The sequence below is a fragment of the Cryptomeria japonica genome, unplaced genomic scaffold (genome assembly GCF_030272615.1).
Source record: "Cryptomeria japonica unplaced genomic scaffold, Sugi_1.0 HiC_scaffold_211, whole genome shotgun sequence".
Lineage (NCBI taxonomy): Eukaryota > Viridiplantae > Streptophyta > Pinopsida > Cupressales > Cupressaceae > Cryptomeria > Cryptomeria japonica.
In genome coordinates, this window is record NW_026729033.1 from 187,501 (window position 1) to 205,000 (window position 17,500).

The 17,500-nt window shown below is 59.7% G+C and overlaps 1 non-coding gene across 1 annotated transcript; it reads left to right on the forward strand.

Annotated features, from left to right (window-relative positions):
- The first annotated feature begins 12,936 nt into the window (after nucleotides 1-12,936).
- On the forward strand, nucleotides 12,937-13,055 carry LOC131868629 (5S ribosomal RNA). Its single transcript, XR_009367076.1, has one exon. It is a non-coding gene; the product is annotated as a 5S ribosomal RNA (ribosomal RNA).
- Nucleotides 13,056-17,500: the final 4,445 nt, after the last annotated feature.

Consider the following 17,500-nt stretch of genomic DNA (forward strand, 5'->3'; position numbering starts at 1 on the left):
CTCGGTTCACAGGAGCCTGGGAAGAACATCCCGTACGGAACCCTTTACCCGAAAACATCCGAACCGCACATGCTCGCGACAGTCCTGCCGTTAGAGAATGCACCGTGCACGCGACCGAGTAAGGCCACTCAGAGACATCCATTTCCCAGGTATATGCCCCCTACGCACTTTTGGTGGCGCAACTCGCACGAACAGTCCCACCTCGACCCCGTAAACAAGCTTTTTTGCCTCGAAGAGTTCGTCGGAGACGAAGAAGCAACCTTCAGTGCAAACGTAGCACTCTTTTGTGCAACCGCCCAAACAACGCCCCCTCTACCCTCTGTCGAAACACTCGGCATTGCTGCTCCCTAAGGTGAGCTTCTCCTCATAGGCAATTCCGCTCTTATCCGGTCACGTTTGTGTGCCCGAATTTCGCAAGGCAACCTCCATGGGACATGGAAAAGACTCGAGAAGAGAGCTCGCTCACGGGAGAGAGAAGCCAAGGAGACCACGAGAGTGCTGAGAGTGGGACAGCGCTGAATAGGCGGGAGAAGCCTGCGCGTATAAACGGAGATATATATCCAATTGCAACGAAAGAACGTGCCAAAGATCGAGAACAATGGCAGAAATGCTAGTAACGTGCACTTCGGGACCAACGCATCACCGGAAGACAACCGCCAAACATCGAAAGAGTCGCGATGCTCCGCAACCTACGTGCAAAGCGGTCGCACACCGGGTAAGGGAGTGAGAGCCCCAAACATAGCTGGGCGAGGCGCTCACTCCGCTCTTTAATATCTCGTTAATACCGCCAAGGAAATGGCACAAGCACACACACACAAGCATCCTCGGAAGAGGACAGTTCGAGTGACAGGTCAAATCCAAGAGTTCCGAAGACTACCTCCAGGAACAATCGGGAACAAGACCGATTACAAGTCGTCGAGTCTGTTACTGGGCGAACACGAGATGCGCACAGGAAATCGATCAGCCCTCACAATGGCCCAAGGCCAGAGATCGGACTGCTACGATTTACCCCAACAATCATCGTGCCACTCTTCGCAGAGAGGTGATAGACGCCAACGAGCCCGCGCATAGCAATCGAGGTGTAAAAAGGGCGTTGAAGGCAGGAAGCCTGGACGAAAGAGGCTACGAGGTCACCTCGAAGCGGTCTAAGAATCGGGCGCACTTGGGGCGACTACCAGTGCCAACCCCTTATCCCGCGGTGCGTCCGACACACAGAAATTTCCAAGGCGGCCAAGGAGCCTCCCCGCATAGCAATCGGGGTGTGAGGTTACGGATGCAGCATTGATAGCAATCGAGGTGTGAGGCGAAGGATGCAGAAGTGAGAGCCGAGGGATGTAGCAGAGATAGCAATCGGGGTGTGTGATGCAGAAGAGATAGCAATCGAGGTGTGCGGTGGGAAGGGCCCAGCAGCCAGAATGCATGAAGCGACGGATGAAGCAGTGATGACAACCGGGCTGTGAGGAGAGGAGGGATGCAGCCAAGAAAGCAATCAGGGCTCGAGGCAAGGGATGCATCAAGGATAGCAATCATGTTGTGAGGCGAGATTCCAAAGGCTAAACGTGAGAGGCTGCAGGGTCGACTCAGAGAGGTCTATGCATGTGAGAGGCTGAAAGCAAGGTCGACTCGGAGCGGTCTATGCATCGGGCGCGCTTGGGGCGACTACCAGTGCCAACCCCTTATCCCGCGACGCGTCCGACAAAGAGAACGTTCCAAGGCGGCAGAGGAGGTTACCAGCCGAAGGATGCAGTAGCAATAACAGGTATAGTTCCGCGGCGGCCGAGAAGACTCACCGCATAGGAATCGGGATGCGAGGCGAGGGATGCGGCGGGAAGGCCCCGACGGCTAAACGGAAGAGGCTGCAGGGCCGCCTCGGAATGGTCCAAGCATCGGATGCGATTGGGACGACTACCAGTGCCAACCCCTTATCCCGCGATGCGTCCGATACACAGATAGTTCCAAGGCAGCCGAGGAGCCTCACCGCATATCAATCGGGGTGCGAGGCGAGGGATGGGGCGGGAAGGCCCCAACGGCTAGACGGAAGAGGCTTCAGGGCCACCTCGGAATGGTCCAAGCATCGGACGCGCTTGGGGCGACTGCCAGTGCCAACCCCTTATCCCGCGATGCGTCCGATACACAGATGGTTCCAAGGCGGCCGAGGAGCCTCACCGCATAGCAATCGGGGGTGCGAGGCGAGGGATGGGGCGGGAAGGCCCCAACGGCTAGACGGAAGAGGCTTCAGGGCCGCCTAGGAATGGTCCAAGCATCGGACACGCTTGGGGCGACTACCAGTGACAGCCCCCTATCCCGCGATGCGTCCGATACGAAGATGGTTCCAAGGCGGCCGAGGAGCCTCACCGCATAGCAATCGGGGTGCGAGGTGGGGGATGCGGCGAGATGGCCCCAACGGCTAGACGGAAGAGGCCACAGGGCCGCGTCGGAATAGTCCAAGCATCGGACGCGCTTGGGGCGACTACCAGTGACAACCCCTTATCCCGCGATGCGTCCGATACGAAGATAGTTCCAAGGCGGCCGAGGAGCCTCACCGCATAGCAATCGGGGTGCGAGGTGGGGGATGCGGCGAGATGGCCCCAACGGCTAGACGGAAGAGGCTGCAGGGCCGCCTCGGAATAGTCCAAGCATCGGACGCGCTTGGGGCCACTACCAGTGACAACCCCTTATCCCGCGATGCGTCCGATACGAAGATAGTTCCAAGGCGGCCGAAGAGCCTCACCGCATAGCAATCGGGGTGCGAGGTGGGGGATGCGGCGAGATGGCCCCAATGGCTAGACGGAAGAGGCCACAGGGCCGCCTCGGAATAGTCCAAGCATCGGACGCGCTTGGGGCGACTACCAGTGACAACCCCTTATCCCGCGATGCGTCCGATACGAAGATAGTTCCCAAGCGGCCGAGGAGCCTCACCGCATAGCAATCGGGGTGCGAGGCGAGGGATGCGGCGAGATGGCCCCAAAGGCTAGACGGAAGAGGCTGCAGGGCTGCCTCGGAATAGTCCAAGCATCGGACGCGCTTGGGGCGACTACCACTGCCAACCCCTTATCCCGCGATGCGTCCGATACACAGATAGTTCCGAGGCGGCCGAGGAGGTGGGGGATGCAGCGAGATGGCCCCAACGGCTAGACGGAAGAGGCTGCAGGGCCGCCTCGGAATAGTCCAAGCATCGGACGCGCTTGGGGCGACTACCAGTGACAACCCCTTATCCCGCGATGCGTCCGATACACAGATAGTTCCGAGGCGGCCAAGGAGCCTCACCGCATAGCAATCGTGGTGCGAGGTGGGGGATGCGGCGAGATGGCCCCAACGGCTAGACGGAAGAGGCTGCAGGGCCGCCTCGGAATGGTCCAAGCATCGGATGCGCTTGGGGCGACTACCACTGCCAACCCCTTATCCCGCGATGCGTCCGATACACAGATAGTTCCAAGGCGGCCGAGGAGCCTCACAGCATAGCAATCAGGGTGCGAGGCGAGGGATGCGGCGAGAAAGCCCCAACGGCTAGAGGGAAGAGGCTTCAGGTCCGCCTCGGAATGGTCCAAGCATCGGACGCGCTTGGGGCGACTACCAGTGACAACCCCTTATCCCGCGACGCGTCCGATACACAGATAGTTCCAAGGCGGCCGAGGAGCCTCACCGCATAGCAATCGGGGTGCGAGGCGAGGGATGCGGCGAGAAGGACCCAACGGCTACACGGAAGAGGCTTCGGGGCCGCCTCGGAATGGTCCAAGCATCGGACGCGCTTGGGGCGACTACCAGTGACAACCCCTTATCCCGCGACGCGTCCGATACACAGATAGTTCCAAGGCGGCCGAGGAGCCTCACCGCATAGCAATCGGGGTGCGAGGCGAGGGATGCGGCGAGAAGGACCCAACGGCTACACGGAAGAGGCTTCGGGGCCGCCTCGGAATGGTCCAAGCATCGGACGCGCTTGGGGCGACTACCAGTGACAACCCCTTATCCCGCGACGCGTCCGATACACAGATAGTTCCAAGGCGGCCGAGGAGCCTCACCGCATAGCAATCGGGGTGCGAGGCGAGGGATGCGGCGAGAAGGACCCAACGGCTAGACGGAAGAGGCTTCGGGTCCGCCTCGGAATGGTCCAAGCATCGGACGCGCTTGGGGCGACTACCAGTGACAACCCCTTATCCCGCGACGCGTCCGATACACAGATAGTTCCAAGGCGGCCGAGGAGCCTCACCGCATAGCAATCGGGGTGCGAGGCGAGGGATGCGGCGAGAAGGACCCAACGGCTAGACGGAAGAGGCTTCGGGTCCGCCTCGGAATGGTCCAAGCATCGGACGCGCTTGGGGCGACTACCAGTGACAACCCCTTATCCCGCGACGCGTCCGATACACAGATAGTTCCAAGGCGGCCGAGGAGCCTCACCGCATAGCAATCGGGGTGCGAGGCGAGGGATGCGGCGAGAAGGACCCAACGGCTAGACGGAAGAGGCTTCGGGTCCGCCTCGGAATGGTCCAAGCATCGGACGCGCTTGGGGCGACTACCAGTGACAACCCCTTATCCCGCGACGCGTCCGATACACAGATAGTTCCGAGGCGGCCGAGGAGCCTCACCGCATAGCAATCGGGGTGCGAGGCGAGGGATGCGGCGAGAAGGACCCAACGGCTAGACGGAAGAGGCTTCGGGTCCGCCTCGGAATGGTCCAAGCATCGGACGCGCTTGGGGCGACTACCAGTGACAACCCCTTATCCCGCGACGCGTCCGATACACAGATAGTTCCAAGGCGGCCGAGGAGCCTCACCGCATAGCAATCGGGGTGCGAGGCGAGGGATGCGGCGAGAAGGACCCAACGGCTAGACGGAAGAGGCTTCAGGGCCGCCTCGGAATGGTCCAAGCATCGAACGCGCTTGGGGCGACTACCAGTGACAACCCCTTATCCCGCGACGCGTCCGATACACAGATAGTTCCGAGGCGGCCGAGGAGCCTCACCGCATAGCAATCGGGGTGCGAGGCGAGGGATGCGGCGAGAAGGACCCAACGGCTAGACGGAAGAGGCTTCAGGGCCGCCTCGGAATGGTCCAAGCATCGGACGCGCTTGGGGCGACTACCAGTGACAACCCCTTATCCCGCGACGCGTCCGATACACAGATAGTTCCGAGGCGGCCGAGGAGCCTCACCGCATAGCAATCGGGGTGCGAGGCGAGGGATGCGGCGAGAAGGACCCAACGGCTAGACGGAAGAGGCTTCAGGGCCGCCTCGGAATGGTCCAAGCATCGGACGCGCTTGGGGCGACTACCAATGACAACCCCTTATCCCGCGACGCGTCCGATACACAGATAGTTCCGAGGCGGCCGAGGAGCCTCACCGCATAGCAATCGGGGTGCGAGGCGAGGGATGCGGCGAGAAGGACCCAACGGCTAGACGGAAGAGGCTTCAGGGCCGCCTCGGAATGGTCCAAGCATCGGACGCGCTTGGGGCGACTACCAGTGACAACCCCTTATCCCGCGACGCGTCCGATACACAGATAGTTCCGAGGCGGCCGAGGAGCCTCACCGCATAGCAATCGGGGTGCGAGGCGAGGGATGCGGCGAGAAGGACCCAACGGCTAGACGGAAGAGGCTTCAGGGCCGCCTCGGAATGGTCCAAGCATCGGACGCGCTTGGGGCGACTACCGTTGCCAACCCCTTATCCCGCGATGCGTCTGATACACAGATAGTTCCGAGGCGGCCGAGGAGCCTCACCGCATAGCAATCGGGTTGCGAGGCAGATTATTGGGAAGGGAACCCCCTGGGATGCGGCTCAAGCAGTGCCCAAAGGGACTGGAATGCGGAATCACATCGAGAGACCCAAATGCTATACGAGGGCTCAAATCGAATTATCGATTTGGCCACGACATGGACGCATCGGAACGACTACCTTTGCCGAACCACTCGCAATTGCATCCATACCGAAACCAATAGACATTTCCGTTAGAGCCCTCGCATAGCATTCGGGAATCTCGCATGCCCCTCTAAATCGACCAATGCTGGCGCTCAATGAAAATCCGAGCGCTACCACCGTTCGAGCGCCAGCATTGGTCGAGTTAGAGGGGCACGGGGGAGAATGCTCCAGTCAACACCTCCCCTATATAAGTTATTTGTCCGATTCTCGCACAACCGTAGTCTGCCTCGTCGAATCAAACAACGGTCCCAGATTCCGACTTCCGTTCCGTAGAGACCCAAAAGCTAGATGGAGGCTCGCAAGAAAGAGAGTCGGCGCATAGCAATCGGGTTTCTCGAACGTTTAGGGACCGAGCTCACTTGCGGATAGGGCAAAATCCGCCAAGCAACCCAAAAGCTAGACGGGGGCTCGAATCGAATCGCCTAGGCGGCCACAACAACGACGTGTTGGATCGACTACCAGTGCCAAACCATTCAGCAAGACTAGTCTGTGTCGAGGCCGGATAGAGATTCTCAGAGAGCGCCCGCATAGCATTTAGGAGACCTGCCGCGTCCCTCACACTCGACAAATGGTGGTGCACGTTTATAAATCCGAGCGATCCCAACCCTTTCAAGCACCAACATCGGTCGAGATAGAGGGGCACGGAGGGGGCTGCGTGAGACAACACAGTCCCCTATATAAGTTATTTGTCCGATTCTCACACATCCGAAGAATGGTCATCAAATCGGACAACAGCCCAAACTTCCGACTTCCGTCCCAGAAAGCCCAAGAGCTATCTAAAACGTTCATGGCCGGAACTCGATCGCGGCTATACCAGTCCGCCAAGCAACCCAAAAGCTAGACTGGAGCTCTAGTCGAATCACCTCTGTGGCCATTGCAAGGACGTGTTGGAGCGACTACCATTGCCGAACCATTCCGCAGGTCGAGTCCATACCAAGGCCGCATAGAGATTCACGATGAGCTCCTGCATAGCAATCAGGAGACTTGCCGTGTCCATCACAATCGATAAATCCTGGTGCAAGATTTTTGCATCCGAGCGCTCCAACCAGTCGAGCACCAGCATCAATCGACATAAACGGGCACGGGGGGAGGATGCTCGAGAACACTACCTCCCCTATATAAGTTATTTGTCCGATTCTCAAGCAGCCGAAGTCTGGTCATCGAATCGGGTCAAAGACCACAACTTCCGACTTTACCCACAATGCAAGTCATCGAATCGAACATCGGCCCCCGAGTCGGACTCCATGCGTATGTCAGGTCATCGGACCCAAATTCCGCCTTCCTGCGCATGGCGGGCCATCAATATCAACTCGGTCATCGGACCCAAACTCCGCCTTTTTGCGTATGGCACGCCTTCAAATCGGTCATCGGACCCAAATTCCGCCTTCCTGTGCATGGCGGGCCATCAACATCAACTCGGTCATCGGACCCAAATTCCGCCTTTCTGCGCATGGCACGCCATCAACTCGGTCATCGGACCCAAATTCCGCCTTCCTGCGCATGGCAGGTCATCGGACACAAATTCAGACCTCGCCAATATGCCTACGTATCGAATCGGTCATCGGACCCAACTTCCGACTTCATCCATACTGTAGGGTCTTTGAGGTTGGCGCGGTGCGCTCAACCCAGGGAGTCGACCCATCGAAGCATACACCTCCCCTATATAAGCTATTTGTCCGATTCCCACACCTGTGTAGTTTGCACCTCTGACCAGGACATCGACCCCAACTTCCGAACTCGACTGCAACGACGGCACCAGCGCCTTGGTGCGCACCTTGCGACGCACAGTCCCAACATTCGCCTTCCTGCACATGGCAGGTCATCGGACCCAAATTCCGACCTCGCGAGTATGCCTACATATCGAATCGGTCATCGGACCCAACTTCCGACTTCATCCATACCGTAGGGTCTTTGAGGTTGGCGCGGTGCGCTCAACCCGGGGAGTCGACCCAACGAAGCATACACCTCCCCTATATAAGCTATTTGTCCGATTCCCACACCTGTGTAGTTTGCACCTCCGATCAAGACATCGACCCCAACTTCCGAACTCGCCTCCAACGACCGAACCAGCGCCTTGGTGCGCACCTTGCAACGCACAGTGCCAACATTCGCCTTCCTGCACGTGGCAGGTCATCGGACCCAAATTCCGACCTCGCGAGTATGCCTACATATCGAATCGGTCATCGGACCCAACTTCCGACTTCATCCATACCGTAGGGTCTTTGAGGTTGGCGCGGTGCGCTCAACCCGGGGAGTCGACCCAACGAAGCATACACCTCCCCTATATAAGCTATTTGTCCGATTCCCACACCTGTGTAGCTTGCACCTCCGATCAGGACATCGACCCCAACTTCCGAACTCGACTAAAAAGACCGCACCAGCGCCTTGGTGTGCACCTTGCAACGCACAGTGTCAACATTCGCCTTCCTGCACATGGCAGGTCATCGGACCCAAATTCCGACCTCATGAGCATACCTACTAATCGAATCGGTCATCGGACCCAACTTCCGACTTCATCCATACCGTAGGGTCTTTGAGGTTGGCGCGGTGCGCTCAACCTGGGGAGTCGACCCATCGAAGCATACACCTCCCCTATATAAGCTATTTGTCCGATTCCGACACCTGTGTAGTTTGCACCTCCGCTCAGGACATCGACCCCAACTTCCGAACTCGCCTGCAACGACCGAACCAGCGCCTTGGTGCGCACCAAAAGTGCGCACTTTTGGAGGGCACTTTTGTGCGCTCCAAAGGTGCGCACTTTTGGAGGGCACTTTTCTGCGCTCCAAAGGTGCGCACTTTTGGAGGGCACTTTTCTGCGCTCCAAAGGTGCGCACTTTTGGAGGGCACTTTTTGGAGGGCACTTTTCTGCGCTCCAAAGGTGCGCACTTTTGGAGGGCACTTTTTGGAGGGCACTTTTCTGCGCTCCAAAGGTGCGCACTTTTGGAGGGCACTTTTTGGAGGGCACTTTTCTGCGCTCCAAAGGTGCGCACTTTTGGAGGGCACTTTTTGGAGGGCACTTTTCTGCGCTCCAAAGGTGCGCACTTTTGGAGGGCACTTTTTGGAGGGCACTTTTCTGCGCTCCAAAGGTGCGCACTTTTGGAGGGCACTTTTTGGAGGGCACTTTTCTGCGCTCCAAAGGTGCGCACTTTTGGAGGGCACTTTTTGGAGGGCACTTTTCTGCGCTCCAAAGGTGCGCACTTTTGGAGGGCACTTTTTGGAGGGCACTTTTCTGCGCTCCAAAGGTGCGCACTTTTGGAGGGCACTTTTGTGCACTCCAAAGGTGCGCACTTTTGGAGGGCACTTTTCCTGTGCTCCAAAGGTGCACACCTAGGTGAGCACCTTCGACCACACCTTGTAGCACACCAAACTCTGACTTTCGACTTCATCCGCAATGCAGGGTCTTTGAGGTTGGCGCAATGCGCACAACCAGGGGAGTCGACCCATCAAACCCAACACCTCCCCTATATAAGCTATTTGTCTGATTCTCATACATGCGTAGCCTGCAGGAGCAATTAGGACATCGACCCCAACTTTCGGCTTCTAAACGAAAACAAGGTCTTTGAGGTTGGTGTAATGCGAACAACTAGGGGAGTCAACCCATCAAACCCAACACCTCCCCTATATAAGCTATTTGTCTGATTCTCATACATGTGTAGTCTACAGGAGCAATTAGGACATCGACCCCAACTTTTGACTTCTTAACGAAAACAAGGTCTTTGAGGTTGACGTAATGCGCACAACCAGGGGAGTCGACCCATCAAACCCAACACCTCCCCTATATAAGCTATTTGTCCGATTCTCATACATGTGTAGCCTGCAGGAGCCATTAGGACATTGACCCCAACTTTTGACTTCTTAACGAAAACAAGGTCTTTGAGGTTGGCGTAATGCGCACAACCAAGGGAGTTGACCCATCAAACCCAACACCTCCCCTATATAAGCTATTTGTCTGATTCTCATACATGTGTAGCCTGCAACAACGATTAGGACATCCACCCCAACTTCTGAATTCGTCTGCGTTGACCGCACCAAAGGTGCACGCCTTGGTGCTCACCAAAATCCGACTTCCGACTTCTTCTGCTATGCGGGGTCTTTGAGGTTGGCGCAGTGCGCACAACCAGGGGAGTCAACCCACCGAATGCAACACCTCCCCTATATAAGCTATTTGTCTGATTCTCATACATGCGTAGACTGCAGCAATGATTAGGACATCCACCCCAACTTTTGACTTCTTAAACAAGACAGGGTCTTTGAAGTTGGTGCAGTGCACACAACCAGGGGAGTCGACCCATCAAACGCAACACCTCCCCTATATAAAGCTATTTGTCCGATTCTCATACGTGTAGTCTGCAGCAGCGATTAGGACATCGACCCCAACTTCCGAATTCGTTTGCATTGACCGCACCAAAGGTGCACGCCTTGGTGTGCACCCTGGAGTGCACTTTGGTGCTCACCTCGGTGCACACTTTGGTGTGCACCTCGGTGTGCACCAAAGGTGCGCACCTTGGAGCGCACCAAAGGTGTACACTTTGGAGCGCACCACATAGGGTCTTTGAGAGGTTGGCGCAGTGCGCACACCAAGGTGGGTGTTGAGGTGCGTGCCGAGGTGGGTGGGTGCTAGGGTGCGCTCCATGGTGGGTGCCAGGGTGGGTGCGTGCTAGGGTGGATTCCAAAGAGGGTCATAGGGTGGGTGCCAAGGTGGGTTGGTGATATAGTGGGTTCAAAGGTGGGTACTAGGGTGGGTTCCAAGGTGGGTCACAAGTTGGGTGCCAGGATGCGTGGGTGTTAGGTTGGGTGCCAAGGTGGGCTCCTGCGTGGGTGGGTGCTAGGGTGGGTTTCAAGGTGGACGCGAGGGCGGGTGCCAAGGTGGGTAACAAGTTGGGTGTTAGGATGGGTGAGTGCTAGAGTGGGTGCCAAGGTGGGTGGGTGCTAAGGTGGATGCCAAGGTGGTTCACAGGGTGGGTGGGTTCTAGGGTGAGTTCCAAGGTGGGTCACAGGTTCAGTGCTAGGGTGGGTGTCAAGGCGGGTGTCGAGGTGCCTGGGTGCTAGGGTGTGGATGCCAATGTGGGTCATAGGGTGGGTACTAGGGTGGGCTGCAATGTGGGTGCCAAGGTGGGTAACATGCTCGGTGGGTTCTAAATTGGGTGCCAGGGTGGGTGTGCACCCACCTTGCCCGAGGTGGGTGCCAAGGTGCCAGTGTGGGTGGGTGCTAAGGTGGATGCCAAGGTGGGTGAGAAGGTGGGTGATAGGTTGAGTGGTAGGATGGGTGGGTGCCAAGATGGGTCACAGGGTGGGTGCAAGGGTGGGTAGGTGCTAGGGTTGGTGTCAGGGTGGGTGGGTGCTAGGTTGGGTTCCAAGGTGGGTGCGAGGGTGAGTGTCAAGGTGGGTCACAGGTTAGGTGCTAGGATGGGTGAGTGCTAGGGTGCAAAGGTGCCAGGGTGGGTGCTAGGATGGGTCGATGCTAGGGTGAGTGGCAAGGTGGGTCCACAAGTGTCAAGGTGGGTGCCGAGGTGGGTGCCAAGTCGGCGACTGCTATGGTGGATGCCAAGGTGGGTCACGGGGTGGGTGCCAAGTTGCTAGGTTGGGTTCCAAGGTGGGTGCCAACGTGGGTGCTAGGGTGCGTGGGTTAAAGGGTGTGTCACAACGTGGGTGCCAGGATGGGTGCGCACCCACACTGGCCAAGACGGGTGCGGGTGCAAGGTTGGGTTCCAAGCCCGGTCACAGGCTGGGTGCTAGGATGGGTGGGTGCCAAGGTGGGCACCAGGGTGGGTGCACCCACCCTGGCCAAGGTGGGTCACGGGGTGGGTCCTAGGGTGGGTAACGGGGTGGGTACTAAGGTGCGTGCCAAGGTGGGTCATAGGGTGGGTGCCAAGGTGGGCACCAGGGTGGGTGTGCACCAACCCTAGCCAGGGTAGGTCACGGGGTGGTTGTCGGGGTGGGCGTCAAGGAGCCAAGGTGGGTGGCAAGTAGCCAAGTTGCGTGCCAAGGTGGGTGTCGGGGTGGGTGCCAAGGATCCAAGGTGGGTGCCAAGGAACCAAGGTGGGTGTCTGGGTGGGTGCCGAGGTGGGAGCCAGGGTGGGTCCCAAGGTGAGTGCAAAGGTGGGTGCCAGGGTCAAGGTGAGTGCCAATGTGGGTTCCAAGGTGCCAGGGTCAGGGTGAGTGCCAATGTGGGTTCAAAGGTGCTAAGTTGGGTGCGAGGTTGGGTGCGAGGGTGGGTGGGTGCCAAGGTGTGCTAGGTGGAAGCCCGGGTGGGTCGGCATCCCATGGGTGTCGAGTTGGGTGCCTGATGGGTGCTTCTTGTCAAGTTTTAGTCGTCGGGACTCATTTCGAGCCTTAGAGGTCGTTTCTTGTCCGGTTGCCCTGTCTTCGACCTGGGAACCCAATTTTGGTCCTCGGGTCCCATTTTTTTTTGTCTCGCATCCCACTTTTGGCCTGTGGCCTTTTCGGGGTCGATTCTCGTTTTGGGCATCAGAGCATGTTTCTTCTCCTAAAACCCAATATTTGTTTATTAAGTCTCGGAACACATTTTTGTTCTCGTGGACCCATCATGGGTCTTGGAACGCATTTGTGGTCCTTGGGTCCCATTTTGCATCCCGAAACTTGTGTTTTGGTGCTTGATCCCTATTTTGGGTGCCCACCTTGCACCAAGTGCGCACCCGGGGCAAACCGAGCGCCTTGGTGCACCGGGGCAAGATCGAGCGTGCACCCGAGGCGCCCCGAACATGCACCAAGGTGCACTCGGCCCACATGTGAGCGCAGGTCGTTGCGCCCGAGGTGGTGTGTGGGCACCGCGTTGCAGACGGGACACTGCACGCACACGACGCCCCCTCCAGGTGCACGCACGTAGGCCGGGCCGGGTGCACACCCGACGCCCTAGCAAGGTGCGCGCACCCGGGCAGGGCTCACACTTGGCGAACGGGGCGCACTTCGCGAGGGAGGGTGTGCACCTCGACGGGGGTGGGTGGCCGGGGTGGATTCGCACGTGGGTCGCGGTTTGCTAAGTACACACTGCGACAAGCTCATAACGGGTGCGATCATACCAGCATTAGTGCACCGGATCCCATCAGAACTCCGCAGTTAAGCGCGCTTGGGCCGGAGTAGTACTGGGATGGGTGACCTCCCGGGAAGTCCCGGTGTTGCACCCTTTTTTAGTTTTTCGCCGGGCGTCGCAATGCTATTTGAATAAACCTTTTGCCCGTTTGCGTTCTCGTCGGGGCCGGGCCGGGCCGGGGTGCGCTGCCCGCACTACCGCGCGCGCGGGGGGCGACACCGAGCGCGCACCCGAGGCACCCCGAGCACACAGGCCACGGTGCAACCCGGGCGTTGTGCGCGCACCCCGGTGCGCCCGAGGTGCTGCGCGCGCACCCAGGTGAAATCGGTGTGCACCTCGGCCAGTGCGCGCTCGGTCGAGTCGCGCACGTTGGCCAAGGTGCACGGTGATGTTTCTTACTCTAAGGTTCCGCACCAGACGCCCGGGACAGGTGAGCGAAGCTGGGCGGGGCCGGGTGCGCGGCCGGGGCAGGTGCACGCAGCTGGAGAGAGCTTTGGAGCACACTTCGGAGCGCACCAATGATGCGCTCCATTCAAAAGTTTCCTGAAAAGGCAAAAAAAGTTGAGATTATAGAATTTCCCACTTGAGAGATTGTAAAAAAAAAAAATTTAAAATGAAGGAAACGCGGGTGCCAAGGTGTGCGCAGCCCAGCCAAGGTGTGCGCACCAAGGCGCCCACCCTGGCGAAGGTGCACGCAAGGTGCGCACCCGAGGCAAACCGGACAATTAACCCAACTTTCGACTTCGCGCGCACCTTGGAGCGCACTTCGGAGCGCTCCTTGGTGCGCACCAATCTTGGGCACCTCGGAGTGCACCATGGCGCCCACCAAGGTGCGCACCCGGGGCAAACCGAGCTCCGACTTCGTGCGCACCTTGGAGCGCACGAAAGGTGCGCACCATGGCGCCCACCAAGGTGCGCAGCCCAGCCAAGGCGTGCGCATCAAGGTGCGCACCCTGGCGAAGGTGCGCACCCGGGGCAAACCGAGCTCCGACTTCGTGCGCACCTTGGAGCGCACAAAAGGTGCGCAACCCAGCCAAGGTGTGCGCACCCCGGTCAAACCGAGCTCCGAATCGTGCGCACCAGAGGTGCACGCCATCGTGCGCACCTTGGAGCACACTTCGGAGCCCTCCTTGGTGCGCGCCGATGTTGCGCACCTCGGAGCGCACCCGGGGAAAACAATGCAATTAACCCGACTTTCGACTTCGTGGGCACCTCGGAGCGCTCTCGGGTTCGCACCTCGGAGCACACCGAGGTGCGCACCTTTGATGCGCTGCCTTCACCAATTTCCAGAAAAGGCAAGAAAACATTGAGAAGGTGTGCGCACCGAGGTGCCCACCCTGGCGAAGGTGCACGCGAGGTGCGCACCCGGGGCAAACCGGGCTCCGACTTCGTGCACGCCGCACCTTGGAGCACACTTCGGAGCGCTCCTTGGTGCGCACCAGGGCGCGCAACCCAGCCGAGGTGCCCACCCCGGCGAAGGTGCACGCGAGGTGCGCACCCGGGGCAAACCGGGCTCCGACTTCGTGCACGCCATGGTGCCCACCGCGGCGAAGGTGCACGCGAGGTGCGCACCCGGGGCAAACCGGGCTCCGACTTCGTGCACGCCGCACCTTGGAGCACACTTCGGAGCGCTCCTTGGTGCGCACCATGGTGCCCACCAGGGCGCGCAACCCCGCCGAAGGTGCACGCGAGGTGCGCACCCGGGGCAAACCGGGCTCCGACTTCGTGCACGCCGCACCTTGGAGCACACTTCGGAGCGCTCCTTGGTGCGCACCATGGTGCCCACCAGGGCGCGCAACCCCGCCGAAGGTGCACGCGAGGTGCGCACCCGGGGCAAACCGGGCTCCGACTTCGTGCACGCCATGGTGCGCACCGCGGCGAAGGTGCGCACCCGGGGCAAACCGGGCTCCGACTTCGTGCACGCCGCACCTTGGAGCACACTTCGGAGCGCTCCTTGGTGCGCACCAGGGCGCGCAACCCAGCCGAGGTGCCCACCCCGGCGAAGGTGCACGCGAGGTGCGTACCCGGGGCAAACCGGGCTCCGACTTCGTGCACGCCGCACCTTGGAGCACACTTCGGAGCGCTCCTTGGTGCGCACCATGGTGCCCACCAGGCCGCGCAACCCAGCCAAGGTGTGCGCACCAAGGTGCACGCGAGGTGCGCACCCGGGGCAAACCGGGGTCCGACTTCGTGCACGCCGCACCTTGGAGCACACATCGGGGCGCTCCCGGGTTCGCACCGGCGTTGCGCACCGTGGTGGGCACCTCGGAGCACACCAAGGTGGGCAGCGAGGTGCGCACCTTTGATGCGATGCCTTCACTAATTTCCATAAAAGGCAAAAAAAAAACGAGATTTTAAAATTTCCGTTTTGAAAGATAGTGAGAAAAAGGGAATGCTGGTGCCATCTTGAGCCCGCCCTGGTGCGCAGCCCAGCCAAGGTGTGCGCACCAAGGTGCCCACCCTGGCGAAGGTGCGCGCCCGGGCAATTAACCCAACTTCCAACTTCGCGCGCGCCAGGGTGGGAGCGCACCCAACAACCGGGCCTGGGAAGAGCCAATGCGAGAAACCCCACCAAACGCTCTGACAAAAAAAGAGGGGGCGCTCCAGTAACCCCGCTTCGGAGCGCACCCTGGGCAAACCCAGCCAAGGTGCCCACCCCGGCCAAGGTGCAGGCGAGGTGCGCACCCGGGGCAAACCGGGCTCCGACAACGTGCACGCCGCACCTTGGAGCACACTTCGTAGCGCTCCCGGGTGCGCACCTCAGAGCACACCAAGGTGGGCAGCGAGGTGCGCACCTTTGATGCGCTGCCTTCACTAATTTCCAGAAAAGGCAAAAAAAAAAGGAGATTTTAAAATTTCCGTTTTGAAAGATAGTGAAAAAAACGGAACGCGCGTGCCATCTTGAGCCCGCCCTGGTGCGCAGCCCAGGTAAGGTGCCCACCCTGGCAAAGGTGCGCACCCGGGCAATTAACCCTACTTCCGACTTCGTGCGCGCCAGGGTGGCAACCGGGCCTCGGAAGAGCCAATGCGAGAAACCCCACCAAACGCTCCGACAAAAAAAGAGGCGGCGCTCCAATAACCCCGCTTCGGAGCGCAGCCGGGGCAAACCCAGCCAAGGTGCCCACCCCGACGAAGGTGCACGCGAGGTGCGCACCCGGGGCAAACCGGGCTCCGACAACGTGCACGCAGCACCTTGGAGCACACTTCGAAGCACTCCCGGGTGCCCACCGGCGTTGCGCACCGTGGTGGGCAGCGAGGTGCGCACCTTTGATGCGCTGCCTTCACTAATTTCCAGAAAAAGGCAAACAAAAATGAGATTTTAAAATTTCCGTTTTGAAAGATAGTGAAAAAAAAGGAACGCGGGTGCCATCTTGAGCCCGCCCTGGTGCGCAGCCCAGGCAAGGCATGCGCACCAAGGTGCCCACCCGAGGTGCACACCCGGGGCAAACCGGGCTCCGACTTCGTGCAGGCCGCACCTTGGAGCACACTTCGGAGCGCTCCTTGGTGCGCACCATGGTGCCCACCAGGGCGCGCAACCCAGCCAAGGTCTGCACACCAAGGTGCCCACCCCGGCGAAGGTGCACGCGAGGTGCGCACCCGGGGCAAACCGGGCTCCGACTTCGTGCACGCCATGGTGCCCACCGCGGCGAAGGTGCACGCGAGGTGCGCACCCGGGGCAAACCGGGCTCCGACTTCGTGCACGCCGCACCTTGGAGCACACTTCGGAGCGCTCCTTGGTGCGCACCATGGTGCCCACCAGGGCGCGCAACCCAGCCAAGGTGTGCGCACCAAGGTGCACGCGAGGTGCGCACCCGGGGCAAACCGGGGTCCGACTTCGTGCACGCCGCACCTTGGAGCACACATCGGAGCGCTCCCAGGTTCGCACCAGCGTTGCGCACCTTTGATGCGCTGCCTTCACTAATTTCCAGAAAAGGCAAAAAAAAACGAGATTTTAAAATTTCCGTTCTGAAAGATAGTGAAAAAAACGGAACGCGGGTGCCATCTTGAGCCCTTCCTGGTGCGCAGCCCAGGCAAGTTGTGCGCACCAAGGTGCCCACCCTGGCGGAGGTGCGCGCCCGGGGCAATCCGGGCTCCGACTTCGTGCACTGCATGGTGCCCACCAAGGCGCGCAACCCAGCCAAGGTGCCCACCGCAGCGAAGGTGCACGCGAGGTGCGCACCCGAGGTGCACACCCGGGGCAAACCGGGCTCCGACTTCGTGCACGCCGCACCTTGGAGCACACTTCAGAGCGCTCCTTGGTGCGCACCAGGGCGCGCAACCCAACCAAGGTCTGCACACCAAGGTGCTCACCCCGGCGAAGGTGCACGCGAGGTGCGCACCCGGGGCAAACCGGGCTCGGACTTCGTGCACGCCGCACCTTGGAGCACACATCGGAGCGCTCCCGGGTTCGCACCAGCATTGCGCACCTTTGATGCGCTCCAATAACCCCACTTCGGAGCGCACCAGAAACCCCACTGGACGCTTGGGCAAAAATGTAATGCGCACCCGAAGCCCCTACCCAGAAATCCCCAGTTCGGA